A 15,774-nucleotide genomic window follows, 5' to 3' on the forward strand; every position below is an offset into this window, starting at 1 on the left:
CCCCCTGCAGTGCACATGGTTTTGTCCAGCTAAGAAGGAATTTGCCTCTAAGAGTGAACTAGAATAAGGCCCACAATCTCTACCCTAATCTCACCACAAATATTCCTCATTAATCCCACCAGGAGTATAATTCATAATATGCCAACTATAAAATATAGTACACTGCAATGTCTCTTCCTCAGCTCCCCCTGGGTGTGTGTGTGTGTTGCTGATAAGCACGGAGACATGTCCAGCATTATTATGGACACAGAACATAGGATGCACCAAACGGAACCTGCCATTTATTAATTGGTCTTTTCTATATTTCTTCTCTGCAACTAATTTAAGAATACAGAAGTTCAATAGTTTCTTACATTTATAGGGGTAGGGTTGCCACAATAACATTATTTGCTTACTGTACTATTTATTTATTATTTTTCCATTATTTCTAAAAGTAGCAAAAAACAACTATTTGACATCATTTTACTGCCTCCAATACTATGCTTATGACCACAAGCCGCCTACTGCTTACTTATGGGCCACTTGTCTGATTCTTGACTCTTTCTTGAACTTCACATACAGTAGGTCACGCAAAAGGATGCCAATCCCGGGCATTTTTTCAATCCCGGAATTCGGATTGAAAAATGCCCAATCCTGGGATTCTTGGGATCCTGGCATTGGCTTCCCTAATAAAAAAAACCTGCCTCGGCCGCCCCACATATTTAGTTACATGTGTGGGTAGGCGAGCCGTGCTGGTGGAGCCAGGGCTGGTGTGCTTGTGGGCTGGTTGGTGGGTGGGCGTGCTGGTCGGCGGGTGGGCGGGCTGGTCCGCTGGTGGCTGGGCAGGCTGGTGCGTTGGTGGGTGGGTGGGCCAGGCCCAGGATGGGGCGGGCTGTGTGGCACAAGACGGAGGCCTGCAGAGCGTGACCTCTGAGAGCCGCACTGCCGGGTTTGGGACTAGCCGGGCAGTATCTGAGCGAGTGCTCAGACACTGCCCAGCATTAGACTGCACATGCGCAGTCTAATCCCGAAATCCCGGGATTGGAAATTCCAATCCCAAAATTGAAATCCCGGTGTTTTGGGGGCCAAATCCTGAGATCCCCCCGATCCCAGGATTGGACACCCTTGTCACGCACAATGCCTCAATGCTCATGTCTTGATATTCATTATTTAGTCATGTGATATTTATTATTTATTAACAGTATCTTATATAGTGCACACATAGGCCCTTATTCAGATCTGATCGCAGTACAAATTTGTTCTCAAAATGGGTAAAACCATGTGCATTGCAGGTGGGGCAGATGTAACATTAGAGTTAGATTTGTGTGAGTTATTTTGTTTCTGTGCAGAGTAAATACCGGCTGCATTATTTTTACACTGCAATTTAGATTTCAGTTTCAACACACCCCACCCAAATTTAACTCTCTCATCACATGTTACATCTGCCCCACCTGCAGTGCACATGGCTTTGCCCATTTTAAGAACAAATGGTACTGCAATCAGATCTGAATAAGGACCATATTCCGCAGCATTTTACAGAGAATAGTTGAACATTCACATTAGTCCCTGCCCCAGTGGAGCTTACAATCTATATCCCCTACCACATGTACACGCACACACAGACATTCTAGGGTCATTTTTGTTAGGAGCCAAATAACCTACCAGTATATTTTTGGAATGTGGGAGGAAACAAGAATACCCGGAGTAAACCCACGCAAGTACGGGGAGAATATACAAACTCCGCACAGTTAGGACCAAGGTGGGAATTGAACCTCAGTGTTGTGAGGCAGTAATGCTAACCATTACACCAATATTGGGAGTATGTTTCATTCGTTTCAGGACGTCACAGTACAAGGCGCGCAGGCGCAGCTATTTGAATTTGGCCCTAACAATGACCCTCTAGTTTCATTAGAAATGAAGGTACTTGTGTACTATCACGGCACCCATCGCATCGCAGACCATAAGGCATGCGATGGTATGCGATGCGATGTTCCGCGATGTCCCCCGATGTCATACAATGTTAAAATTGTATGGCATTGTATATGGCATTTTATATAGTGTATATATTTTTTATATAGTGATTTTATATACTGTAGCGAGCGCAGCAAGCCACCGAGCCCGAAGCGTGGCAAGCGCAGCGAGCCCCGCGAGGGGACGCACATTACTTCACAAGTATACGCGTCCGCTCGCCACGCTTCGGGTTCACGTTCATAGTGGGGGTGGCATGGGGGTGCATTTAACATTGTAAGCACCCATTAGGGTGCTTATACAATTTAAAATCGTATTGGGGGCTTATACAATTTTTAATAGCATTGCATCGCTGTGCATCCGGTCTATGGCATGCGATTAAAAGTCGTGCGACTTAATATCGGGGGCGCCGTGATAATACACAAGTACCGAAATAAATATTTGTAGAAAATGTAAGGGAGATAAGTAAGCTACAGACAGCAGTATCTGATGTTCATAGTGTTGCTATATAGTGGACTACTGTACATAAAAGAACAACTGAGGCTTTCACATCAAGGGCCTGATTCTGGTTGGCTGGGAAAGCTGCAAAGATCGCAGCTTACCGAGCGCTAGAAGGCTGCCTCACCAATTACCCACCCCCGCCCCTGTTTTCCCTCGCAACCATGTGCCCATGCGCAAACCCCGACCATCGGGGCAGGGGACGAATTCGGATCACTGTGAGTGATCCAGAATCAGCCCCCAAATTTCTATTGTACACTGGGCTTGGGCTGCAGGGGTGCCGATTGGCCACTTGACAGTTGGGATTCTGATGGTCATTAGACCAACTTCAGAATCCCGACTGTTAAAAGCCCGACAGTCGGGAACCCGACTTACAGGGTATATCGGCAGCTCATACCACACTCAGCTGTGGGTTCTCTAAGATGCCATTGCAATACAAAGAAAGAGTAAGTGTCAGCGGCAGACACTTCCTGTGGGGATGCAGCAGATGCATTAAAACATGACAAAAGAAAGTAAAAATTGTTTTCCCAGTAATGAGAAGCCAGGGGCATTAGTAGCCACGCTGGTGGGTGATGCAGTGGAGGATAATATCCCCCTTAGCAGCTGACCCAGGCCCCTCCAACATGTCCTGACCAGGGTGATTACTACTAGTATCCCCCAACTCTTTGCACACCTGCCCATCTAGGTTGACCCATATATATATATATATATATATATATATATATATATATATATATATATATATATATAGCACCAGCTCTGTATGCCCTGAATCCCTCTACTGATCCTTCTAGGAAAACATCGTTTACCCTTTTGAGGCACCACAAAAAGATTATAGTAAAGTTTATACTCAGCTAGAAAAAAATATTACAGGAGTTTTGACTTTTGTTCTGTTTATTTTATGATTACTGGGTGCAATGTTCTTTGGGATTCTTATTCTGCGATCAGTGGTGGCCAGTGGGAAAATCATTCGATGGTGACTGCTATGGACATATTTTCTCGACTGCAAATAGATTAGCAGCCATACACGTCTATTCGCACAGTGAGCAAATACTTCGCAAGGCGGGATTTTACTGTAGCGGGTGGCGTTTACCGCTAGCCACTGCCAAGCGATCAGGTCTGAATCAGGGACAGTGTCTTTAAACTTCATAAATATAAAATACATCATTTGAAATATTTGGTCAGCAGATAGACTCAAGAAGCTGCAATTAAAAAATGTATTTTAGAACATATATATCATCAGCACAAACAAGATGCTTTGTGGAGAAGAAAAAACTGCAGGTAGTTCTAAATCAGATTATGGATAAGTAGGTGTGTAACTTTTAGCGGAAAATTTACTAATGTGGGGTACACACCAGGACGATTGTGAGCGGGTCGTCAGTGTTTCTTCCGACTCGCTCACGATGACGCGCGCGGGGGGGGGGGGGGGGGGCACGACCCGCTCACGATGTGCACCTTGAGCGGGTCCGATCCGATGGCGACTCACACCCGGGAGTATGGTCGTTCTTCAGATCCTATCTGCAGTAGGTAGGATCTGAAGAACGACCGACCCACGGGACCGCGCATTGGATCGGTATCGGTCCACACCAGGACAGAAAAGGGCCCAATCACCACATAATCTACATCCAATCGGTCGGAATTGGATCTAGATTGATGGGATCGGACCCTTGTCGTCCTGGTGTGTACCCAGCATAAGATGTGTATTCTACTTCACATGTGATGTTGCTATGGGCAACCAATCAGAATCTACTTCTTATTTATTTAGCACCCTCTGGAACAGGGGTGGGCAATAAGCGGCCCTCCAGCTGTTGCTGAAATACACATCCCAGCATGCCTTGAATCAGTTTCAGCATGGTCAAATAGCAAAATTATGGCAAGGCATGATGGGATGTGTAGTTTATCAACATCTGAAGGGCCGCTTATTGCCCACCCCTGCTCTAGAAGATAGTAGACAGGATCCGATTGGTTGTACATAGCAACATCACAGTTAGTAAATTTCCCCCTTCATGTCACAGCACAAATACATTATATGACAATGCTGCTCTATAACACATAAGGTCCTAAATCAGAGGATTCATAATAAAGCGCCTGCTAGTAACATGTTAAGGCCAGATGTCTATAATTAACCTCTTTTGAGGTTACATTTATTTTAAATGTTCAGACTTGATTATGTTTTGATGGGACCAATTGGGCTCTTCCCAGGCATGTGCTGGGTTAGGTGGCGGAGTCTTGAAGGGACCATAGTTTTGAAATTTAGAATGTTATATGTTGATATATCGTTTGTGTAGACGTCAAATGATAAAGTGCATCAGCCGGTGTTTTCTGTCAATTTCTGCCTGCAAACCATGTTTATCATTGATATACCAAGTTGGCACTGCAGCACAGCCCAAGCAGGTATATTACACAGATATATTGGTACATCTGTCTGAATGGCTGACTCACTACAGAATACATTGAATATGATGGTACATGTTAGTGGGCATATTAAAATGGATCTTCTGCCAGACATAACGGGCAGAAACTTCGTAAGTGTCTATGCACAAGATTGTATGTGCATAAACCTTACCAATCGGTAATTCCGTCAGCTAAGTGTGAGTGTGTCTTATTAATATCAAGAGAAATTTGTAATGTAAGTACAGTATATAAATGTTTATTCGCAAAACCTATCTATACAGATGTAGCCCCTCTCTTTCATTGCCGAGCGAGCGCGGGTGGAGAGGGACTCCATCAGACTGGGACAGTCTCACACACACACGCGTCCCAGTCACTCGGCGGAGTGACTGGGACGTGCTTCAGGGAGACGGGCAGGGTGTGGGGGGTTCAGGGCAGGGGTGGGAACCGGCGATGGGGACCGGGGAGGCAACGGATGGCGTCAACGAGCTCCGGCGGAACGGGGCGCCCCCTTCCCAGAGCTGGCGGAGCCTGGCGGCTGCCGGGGTCTGGAGATAGAATCGCCAGCCCTTGCAAGCATGAGAGGTGCTCCATCTGTATATACAATATTATACAATATTATATTATTACTACATGTCAACATGCTTCACAACTACAAATTTACAAACAGTTTATATGCATTCACATTAATGGGGTGTCTGCTGTCCCGGGGGAGGCCACAAATGACAAGGGGGGGATTTTTTAAAAAGATATAACCATTCCTTTAATGCTATATGTAATATATGTCGTGGCTTTCCTGCCAGCCCTGCAATCAGAACACAGCTCCTCCTTCCTGTATAAGCCTGCCCCCAGACTACCATTGGCAGCGGCTGTGATTCACATCCTATTTTTCTATGAACCTCTTCAAACACCAGCAAGCCTCATAGTGCTTTGGATTCAATCCCCTAGGGGTCAATTTATTATCAAAACCCATCAGCCCCTTGTTAATCAACATATCTCCCCACATTAGCCAGCAGTGAAGAGGGACTCCTCGCATGCCCGAAATTTTGGGGGGAGTGAGGCCACACCCCCATTTTAGCCACTGATGGGGGCATGGCTAGCGGCAGTCTGACAGGCTGCAGGAATAGATGCTGTGCCTCATGGGACACTGCCAGCCCTGGGGCAAGATGCGGGAATGTTCCAAAAAACCAGGATGTTCCCATGAAGAGTGGGACAGTAGGAAGTATGAATCAAGCATTCAAGTTGCTGGAAGGAAGGAGTGGGTCCACGGGACAGAGGCGGTTTAAGAGAGGACAGTGCATATGTTCAGGCTCCATCCAGGCCCTATCCTCTTTAGCAGCACAGTAAACTCTGGCTTTGTGCCACTCTACTGCGCATGCTCAAGTCTCCAGGAACATGGCCCCATGCAACGTTGGTTGCCGGACGGGGTCCCGACAGTCGGGATCCCAACAGGCATTTCCCCAGACGTCGGGATCCCGACTGTCAAAACACAGACAGCCAGGGTCCCGATGGCCATCGGCTATTTTCCCTTGTGGGGGTCCACGACCCCCATAGAGGGAGAATAGAATAGGTGGCTCGCTTAGCGAGCCACCGTGCCTGCAGCGAGGCAAGCGCAGCGAGCCCGCAAGGGGCTTAGTTGCGCTCACCATGCTGTCTGGGTCCAGCCAGTCGGGATCCCGACGTCGGAATAATGACTGTCGGGATCCCAACTGTCGGACCCATGTACCACACCCTGCAATGTTGCCAGTTTCTTCTCTGTTGCACATGATGAAATCACAGGAAAAATGTCTGTCAACACATTGTCCCTGCATATTTTACTGCTCTGGTAGGCTGTCTGACATGGGACTCCAGGGAGGAAAGTTTAATGGGTGCAGGGTGTGCATTGTAGGCCCCCCTGGACCATGGGGCCTACAATTTGCACATGTCAAATGTGCGATTTTTGACTGAACATCGCACTTGTAGTAGGGTGCAATTTTTTAAAACAAGTCAGAAATTTATTGCGATTTTGGGCAAGTTTTTAGTCAAGGTAAGATTTTATGGGCAAAGTGTGATTTTGTGTAATGGGAATGTGTGCTTTTTGTCAAGTGTAAAAAAACACAGCATTACCAGCTCCAGGCTCTTTGAGCTGTCCTGGTTTCGGACATATGAAGAAAAAATGACCAAGGTTCCCTTGTATTCTCAAAACCAGCACTGGGCTCTTGGACCGGTCCTGATTCTAAAATAACGGGGAACAAAAGGAATAGGGTTCTCTGTATTCTCGGAACCAGCACCAGGCCCCAAAAGCCAGCATGATAATGCTTTGGCCGGGGAACAATTTTTACACAAGATCCCCAGCCAAAGCATCAGCCGCTGTCATCAGTCAATGGGTCTCCCCTCGGACAATCAGGGCCGAGCTCCAGAAGAGCTGTGCGCCTTATAAGCTGTTTGCTGCCCATAGATGCCCATGTTATGAGTTTAATATGGGCTAGTATTGTGGGAACTGGCAAATAACCTTGAACACAAAGTTAATTGAGGGGATTTCCTTCAATTAACTTTGCGGTCAAGTTGACTTGCCGGTTCCGATCATAGGATCCCATGGTAAACTCTTAACATGGGCGTCTATGGTGGGAACCGCCATAGAAGACCATGTTAAACTCATAAACACACATGCGGCTCCTCATTTCCGCTGGTTCATGTAGTCAGTATGTTTTTTTAATCCTTGGATGCCTACTTTGGACCGAAGAGGACGTGATCTACACTGGAGTAGGTGAGTATATAAATATTTACTCACAGGTCCCTATTGGATTCTACTGGAGAAAGGGACTGACTTAAGGTTGACCCTCGGTAGGTAAGTAAGTATGTATGTATGTATGTATGTATGTATGTATGCATGCATGTATGTGAGTATGCATGTATGTTAACAAAACTATACTTTCTATGGTATGTGTGTTTATTTATTTTAGTACTGGTTTAGTAGTGGAACTACAAGTCCCAGTGGACTCTTTACTGCCCAACATGCAGGACTTTTAGTTCCACTGCTTTTTGTTTTTATACTTTGATACACTTTTACAGATCTCATTGATCTGTGCATGCTTCTGTCAAACTGACCTGCCAGAAGCAGGTATATTTTTGTGTTTTTTTTAGACATGTTAGGTGTGTGGTTACAAGTGCAATTTTGATGTTTTCAGTGTGAAAACATCTGAATGTAATTTTTGAGTCGCAATTTTTTGGTCACGGCAAAACGTGCGATTTTTACGGCAATTCATACACTATAACCTGTGTGAATTTTGGAAATTGTGTTATTTTTGCAGTTTTGGACCACAAAAAATCACACATGCGGAAAAATCGCACCCTATTAATTTCGGCCCCTGGTGTCCCATACAAATTAAAAATAATAATGATGATACTATAGATCAGGCATGTCCAAAGTCAGGCCCGGGGGCCAAATGCGGCCCGTGCCATCATTTCAAGCGGCCCGCAGCCTCCAGCTGGAAGCAGGCAGAGCATCAGATGTGGGAAGCACAGCACAGGACACTAAAGGTAGGGCCCTGGCGAGCGCACCTTTACCTTGCTGTCTGCAGCAGTGAGGAGGTGCTGGCCGCCATAGTCAGATGTGTTTGGCGTCCTACCCCTGCTGCTGCAATCGTATATCACCCTACTCCACAATCACAGTGACAGCAGTGTTTGGGGAGGGGGGCAGCAAGGGGGAAGCTTGCTCCCATAACATGCAGAGCGGAGGAGGGCAGCAGTGGGAGCCCAAGCATTTCCTGTCCTTGCAGTGCCTGCTTTGCCTCTCCTTCCTCTGGCTCACACAAGGGGCTGGTAAACATACAGAGAAGGGAGGGGGCAGAGTGGGGGACATACAGTGAAGGAGGGTCAGGCTGGGGGACATACAGTGAATGGAGGCAGTGATGGCCATTCTGAGAAGGGCGAGCAGGGGCAGGCTGGGGGACATACAGTGAATGGGGGCAGAGTGGGGTACATAGTGAATGGGGGTCATACAGTGAATGGGAGTCATACAGTGAAGGAGGGTCAGGCTTGGGGACATACAGTGAATAGGGGCAGGCTGGGGGAAATACAGTGAAGGGGCAGGCTGGGGACATAGAGTGAATGTGGGCAGAGTGGGGGACCATTCTGATGTGATTAATGATTCAAAGAATGGCAGGCTGAATGGTCGGCCCCCACACATTTACACTTCACCAAATCTGGCCCTCGTCGCAAAAAGTTTGGACACCCCTGCTATAGATGAATTATATTCATTGTTATTGTAATATATATATATATATATATATATATATATATATATATATATATATATATATATATATATATATATATAAGCCCGCTCGAAGCTACAAGAGCTAGTCTGCTACCTTCTGTGTTTGTGTGAGAAAGAGATGTAGTTTCACACTCTGCCAGCAGATGGCAGTGTTTCGGAGACTCACAGACACTAAACACATATATAGATGACATGACTTCCCATAATATTTTTATTAACTACATAATATAGGAACAATATTTAACTATGAAGATCAAGCAAATGGATCGAAGGTTGTAAAGTTCTTATGGGAACATAATGGAACTATTTATTTTTCAAATCCGGGAAATGACAGCTCTACAAAGAGCAGAACATTGAGTCTACTGCAGAGGTTTCTTAAACTCTGTTTGCATTCGCGTGGGCCTGCAAATTCTAGAGATTGCATCGTTTGTTTTGGTTAAACGCCTACTGACATTTTATCTTGTAGGTTACGCGTGTTTGCTGTTGCAGAGCAAGTGGGTGGGAGTCCCATTTTATGTTTTGCATTTGAAAACAAATATACACAGTTTATGAAACATCACCTTTCAGCAAGGCTCGCCCAACCCTGTATGTTAAATGTTCTATTGTTTTCTGTGTTTCTCCTTTGTAAAGTATGGTGCTTAAATATTAATATATATTAACAAAATTGTCACCACTTACATTTACAATATACAATATACGAGGTGCAAGAGATACAATTTAAATAGGCATAACCTTGCCTTGTGCAAGACTCAAGATGTAGTGTTCCTCTTGCTACACGCACACAGCAACCACAGCCTGGATCTCTTCTCTCTGTGTGTATCCAGTTGACACACAAAAATGCTTATTTCAAATACCCCTTTCACATTGCAAATGCCGCGTTTGCGACGTGAAGCTCTCCTCAACGACCCGCCAATAACAGTGACATCACACAGGGGCGGGGTGGAGCGGCAGCAAGTCATCGGGGTGGGGGAGGAGGCAGCGCTTGGAGCTGAAGCTTCCTCCTCCATTTAGTGTAAACTATATGGTTAACCCGTTTACACTGTCCAACCCAAGTAGAACCCTTCTTTTAACCTGGGTTGGAATGCAGGGTTGCTGGACCTGGTTTTTTTCACACCGCACAGTGAGTGACCCGGTCGACACAGCAACAAGCCGTGTCAGACCCCTGTTATTTGTGTGATGTGAAAGAGAGATGCATCAAAGAATCAAAGTTGCTTATGTTCAATACAGTGTTTGCAGTTTCATAACAGGCTATACGGTGCCCTGTGGTGGCCTCGCCCCATGAGCACTTGCTATCCTGATGCCCAGGTCACTTAAACAGAAAGTATACAGGCACTAGGCCTGAGCCCTGGCAAGGGCCTCTGGACATAGGCACAGGTCATTCTGTAAAAAAAAACAAGTACTCAGGGGGAAATTTACTAAGATGGTAGTTCTATTTCACATGGGATGTTACTATGGGCAACCAATCAGAATCTACTTATTTATTTTGCACCTTCTAGAAGATAATAGATAGTATTTGATTGGTTGCCCACAGGGCTATTTTTCAGCAGACTCCAGCAGGAACTGAGGCCCTTATTCTAGTTCTCTCTTTCTTACAAAATCTTTCTTAAATGGACAAAACCATGTGCACTGCAGGGGGGCAGATGTAAAATGTGCAGAGAGAATTAGATTTTGGTGAGTTATTTTGTTTCTGTGCAGGGAAAATACTGACTGCTTTATTTTTACACTGCAATATAGATATCAGTTTGAAGTAAAACCCCACCCAAATCTAATTCTCTCTACACAAGTAACACCTGCCTCACCAGCAGTGCAGATGGTTTTGTCCATCTAAAGCCCCGTACACACGGGGGAGATATATTGCTCAGTTTCTCCTTTTCATCAGCGACCAGAGATGGCTGCTGATGAAAGGGAATCTCTGCCGGGGGAGCCGCAGAGGTAATTAGCTGGTCGCAGGAGCGACCAGCGATTAGAATGGGGCTGAAAACGGGAGCGCGCACCCGGCTATAAATCGCCGGGGCACACTCCCATCACTGGCAATATGGTCGCCAGCGACCATATTCCCAGCGATTTCAGCCCCTATCGCCCCCGTGTGTACACAGCTTAAGAAGGATTTTGTCAGAAAGAGTAAACTAGAATAAGGGCCTCAGTTCCTGCTGGAGCCTGCTGAAAATATAGCCCTGATTGCCCATAGCAACATCCCATGTAAAATAGAATGCCCATCTTAGTAAATTTCCCCCTCAGTATCCATCACGTAGTACAAATAGTAAGGTCTTCACAAGCCAAATATGATTATTTAATATAGTAAACTTTCTGCCAAATAAAAACATAAAAAAATCTATTCTTAAATGTAATGCATCAGTATGTAATGTGTTGATATGTATAGTATATTTTAAAAAAATATCTGCATTCTTTCAGTAATGTCTAGTTAATTAGCAACCAAAGCTAATCATTTTGCAAAGCTGATGGATTAAAGCACATTTGATTACCTTGAGTTTTGAAGTTTACTGAACTCTGTTATTTAAACAAATGTCTAATGCTCCGATGTACGGGAAAAAGCAGGATAGCATTCAAATATTCACTTTGTATTAGGAAACTAGATGATTGAGACTACATGCCAGCCTTAATATTCAGTGTTGATATGCGTTTGTCTTTGTTGGATAACTTCCTGTTTTGTCATTGACAAATTGAAAAAAAAAATACAAATTAAACACAGTTCTTCTGAATGGGGTCCAGTACATTTGACTCATAGTCATTATGTACTTTATGTACATTACGTACTTTCTGTGTCAATGAAAATGGACAGTATGTTCTCATATTTATCGTAAATTACCTCAGAGACAAAAGTGATTTAATCCCAGTACATAGTATCAGCTTAGTGACAGCAGTACACTATTATGTAATACCACATATATAGCAAATGCATTAGTATGAACATTACACGACACGCACCCTTAATGATATAGTGGGTATACAAAAAACAACATACACGGTAATATCATTATTGTGTCACTATCATTGCATTGCGCCGACATGCCCACAATTTGTGAATTAGGTACTCTTTACCTAGAACGGCGCCCACGATTAGCATCGCGGGCGTCGGGGGTAAAAAATCGCGGGCATCGCGGGTACATAAAAAACGGGTGCGACGCGATGCCCGCAATGCCCGCGATGCCCGCGATTTTCCCATAGGGATCAATGTTAATAGTCAGATTGGACGCGATTTTAGTGTTAAAAGCCTCAATGCCCGCGATTTTTACATAGGAAACAATGTTAAATGGGCCACAGAGCCCTAATAGTCCCACTGAAGTCTTAAATGGCCCCCACAATTTTTAACGCCACCCCACGATCAACGTGAACCCGAAGCGTGGCGAGCGCAGCGAGCCCGCGAGGGGCGGCGGTACGCGTCCTCCGACCTTTTCATACCCCCACTATCCACGTCGGCGTGGAGTTGAGAATAGAATAGTGTGGCGAGCGCAGCGAGCCACCGAGCCCGAAGCGTGGCGAGCGCAGTGAGCCCCGCGAGGGGACGCGGATACCTTCACAGTTATACGCGTCCCCTCGCGGGCTTCACAGGTGTCCGTGGCGATGGGGGTGAATGTCCCTCTTCTACAGATGAAGACGTTGGGATGTATGGCCAAAGTGAAATAAATGAATGGGCAGAGTTTGTATATTCTCTCCGTGCTTGCGTGGGTTTCGTCTGGGTACTCCCGTTTCCTCCCACAAACCAAAAATATAATGGTAGGCTAATGGACTCCCAACAAATGAACCCTAGAATGTCTGTGTGTGCTTATACATGTGGTAGGGAATATAGATTGTAAGCTCCACTGGGGCAGGGACTGATGTGACTGTTCAAATATTCTCTGTAAAGCGCTGCGGAATATGTGCGCTACATAAGAAACTGTTAATAAATAATAAATAATCTGGAGGGAATATGCGGTGTAATACCAGATTGTACCAGCAGGTGGAAAGACAAAATGCATTTATGAAAAAAAGGTTCACAAATGTCTGTGCTGCTTCATAGGGCAGTATTCAATGAAAATATTCACGGCGTGCAGCGAATCCTGTTTAGGATTCGCTGCACAGTCGCCATTGCCCGCCGTGTTCCGGAGCCTCGCTGTCCCCCCTATTCAACGTCGCAGGGGCTCGCTGCCCCTGACGGCGAGTGTGAACCCCGGCAGGGGACGCCGCAGGGAGCCTGAGAACGGTGGCAGGCATAGAGATGGAAGTCTCCCTGCCTGCCCCATAACGTATGTGGGGGAGAGGTGGGCTCCCTGGGAGCCACGCAGCACAGGCTGCCCCCCGGGAGAGCCAGCAGGGGACCAGGTATTCACTGCACCCGATCGTGCATATGTAATGATCGGGTGCAGTGAATATATGAATATCTAATGAGCGTCTCTCGGCTCCCGGCCCCCTGCTGGCTGCTCTGTGTAAAAAAAAAATATATATTTTTTAATTAAATATATATTCATGTGCTATATGCACATGAATAAAAATAGCATGCCTCTTCTCAGAATAAAATTCCTGATTTTTTTACACCAATTGTAAAACAATAACAACTTTATTTTAAAAGTTCACATTCCACTTCACCATGAAAAGATGGCGATTTGCTACACGGCGACACACGGCGAAAATCACTTAGAAAGACGGCGAGAAGTGCACGTTGAATAGTGTGATTCACTTTCTGACCCAAAAAATCACCTTCCAACGCGAAAATAGCACAAATTCCCCGTGAAACAGGGCGAATTATCCTCATTGAATACTGCCCATAGTGTCTAGACTCTAGATAGATACACAGTCTGTTTTGTTCTGCTTATCCTGGGGGTTGGGGGTTTGTAGTGCTTAGGGGAAGATTTACCCAGGATTCAATGTTTGTTGTTGCCATACTTTTGTTTACTTCTCCCACAATGCACTCTGTTTACCATTATTTCTGTCGTGACAAGGGAGTTTCTCTTGTTGCATGTCCAAAAATTGTGTTAAGTGTATATGCAGGATTCCCTAATGTTTGTAGTGCTTAGGGGAAGATTTACCCAGGATTCAATGTTTGTTGTTGCCATACTTTTGTTTACTTCTCCCACAATGCACTCTGTTTACACTCATTGTGCAGTCTGCTGATTTGGAAATGGTTTTTATAGGAGAATTTGCGTTTTTAACAAATATCTACTTTCATATCATTGACTACAAAAATGGAGCCTATCTCTGACACAATTGCCACTTTCCTCTCTAGGGGAGAACTCGACTTGTCGAGTAAGGGAGAACTCGACAAGTCAAGCTACATTTTCAGTCAGGCAAAATGAGAAAAACAAATGCAAATGCTCGACAATTCGGACTGTTACTGACGGAATTGAAATTACAGTTTGAATAGGCGAGAACTCGACTTGTCGAGCTAAATTTTCATGTCGAGCAAAACGAGAAAAACAAATGCTCGACAATTTGGACTGTTACTGGTGGGATTTAATACCCCCCTTAATCGGTAGTGTGATGGAAAAGGCATATCTGGCCTGGAGCTGATGTCACATATCCTCCCTTAAAATGCTCAGGCATGCCTAGCGCTTCCCCAGACACTCCCAGCATCTTTTCCCTCACACTGGCATTTTTCTAAGCACTCTCACTAAACAGAGAGTTAGCACCCCCAGCCAATCACCTGCAAACTACAGTACCAGCGATCATAAAAAGACTTTCATTGCAGAATGGCCTCCAACCCCGCTACTTACCCCTCTGCTCGCTGGCGCCGGGATCCACCGATCTACTTGTCTCTTGTCTGCGGTCCTGGCTCTCCTCCTGGCAGGGGCAGATCCAAGAGAAAATGACAGGGGGGGCGCCAAGATAGGGGAGGTGTTAGTGGTGCCTGAGTGCACGCTCAAAGAGCGGAGCAAGAGAGATGAGGCGAGCATAGAGAGGGCATGAATGGGATTAAAAATAGGTCCTGGCATTGAAAGTACACAGGCCCACCATCAATAGTGAAGGATGTATTTGTGCGCACACCGAAGGCACGCGTGTGGCCACTCAAAAGGGGGTGTAGCCTTGAGTGTAGTGTACCACACCATACCACTTCTACACATTTATCCAACAAAATAGTAGAACCCATTATACTTGCCCCTTACACATGATGCCAAATGAAATGATCCAAAATTCACATAATGCCACACAGATGGAGCCAAAATTCACATAATGCCACTCGGATTGAGCCAAAATTCACATAATGACACTCGGATTGAGCCATAATTCACATAATGCCACTTGGATTTAGCCAAAATTCACATAATGCCACACGGATTGAGCCAAAATTCACATAATGCCACACAGATTACCCCAAACTTCACAACATGCTCCATAAATAGGGACATTGCATCAAAAATTTGCTCCATAATACCTATTACACATTATACCACACGCCGTAATGCCCGTTACATATTATTCAGCAAGCTGTAATTCCTATACATGTAGGGGGAAATTTACTAAAGGAAATTTGTAAAAAAAAATAGGTGTATTTGTATCCAGAAATACACTTATTTTTGACATTTTCTATCCCAAAAATACGGCAATTCGTATTCGTATTGATGTGCTATCAATACGAATACGAATTGCCATATTTTCGGGATAGTAAATGTCAAAAATAAGTGTATTTCTGGATACAAATACACCTATTTTTTTACAAATTTCCTTTAGTAAATTTCCCCCATAAT

Source organism: Crinia signifera, chromosome 1, assembly GCF_055691185.1.
Source record: "Crinia signifera chromosome 1, ASM5569118v1, whole genome shotgun sequence".
Taxonomy (NCBI): domain Eukaryota; kingdom Metazoa; phylum Chordata; class Amphibia; order Anura; family Myobatrachidae; genus Crinia; species Crinia signifera.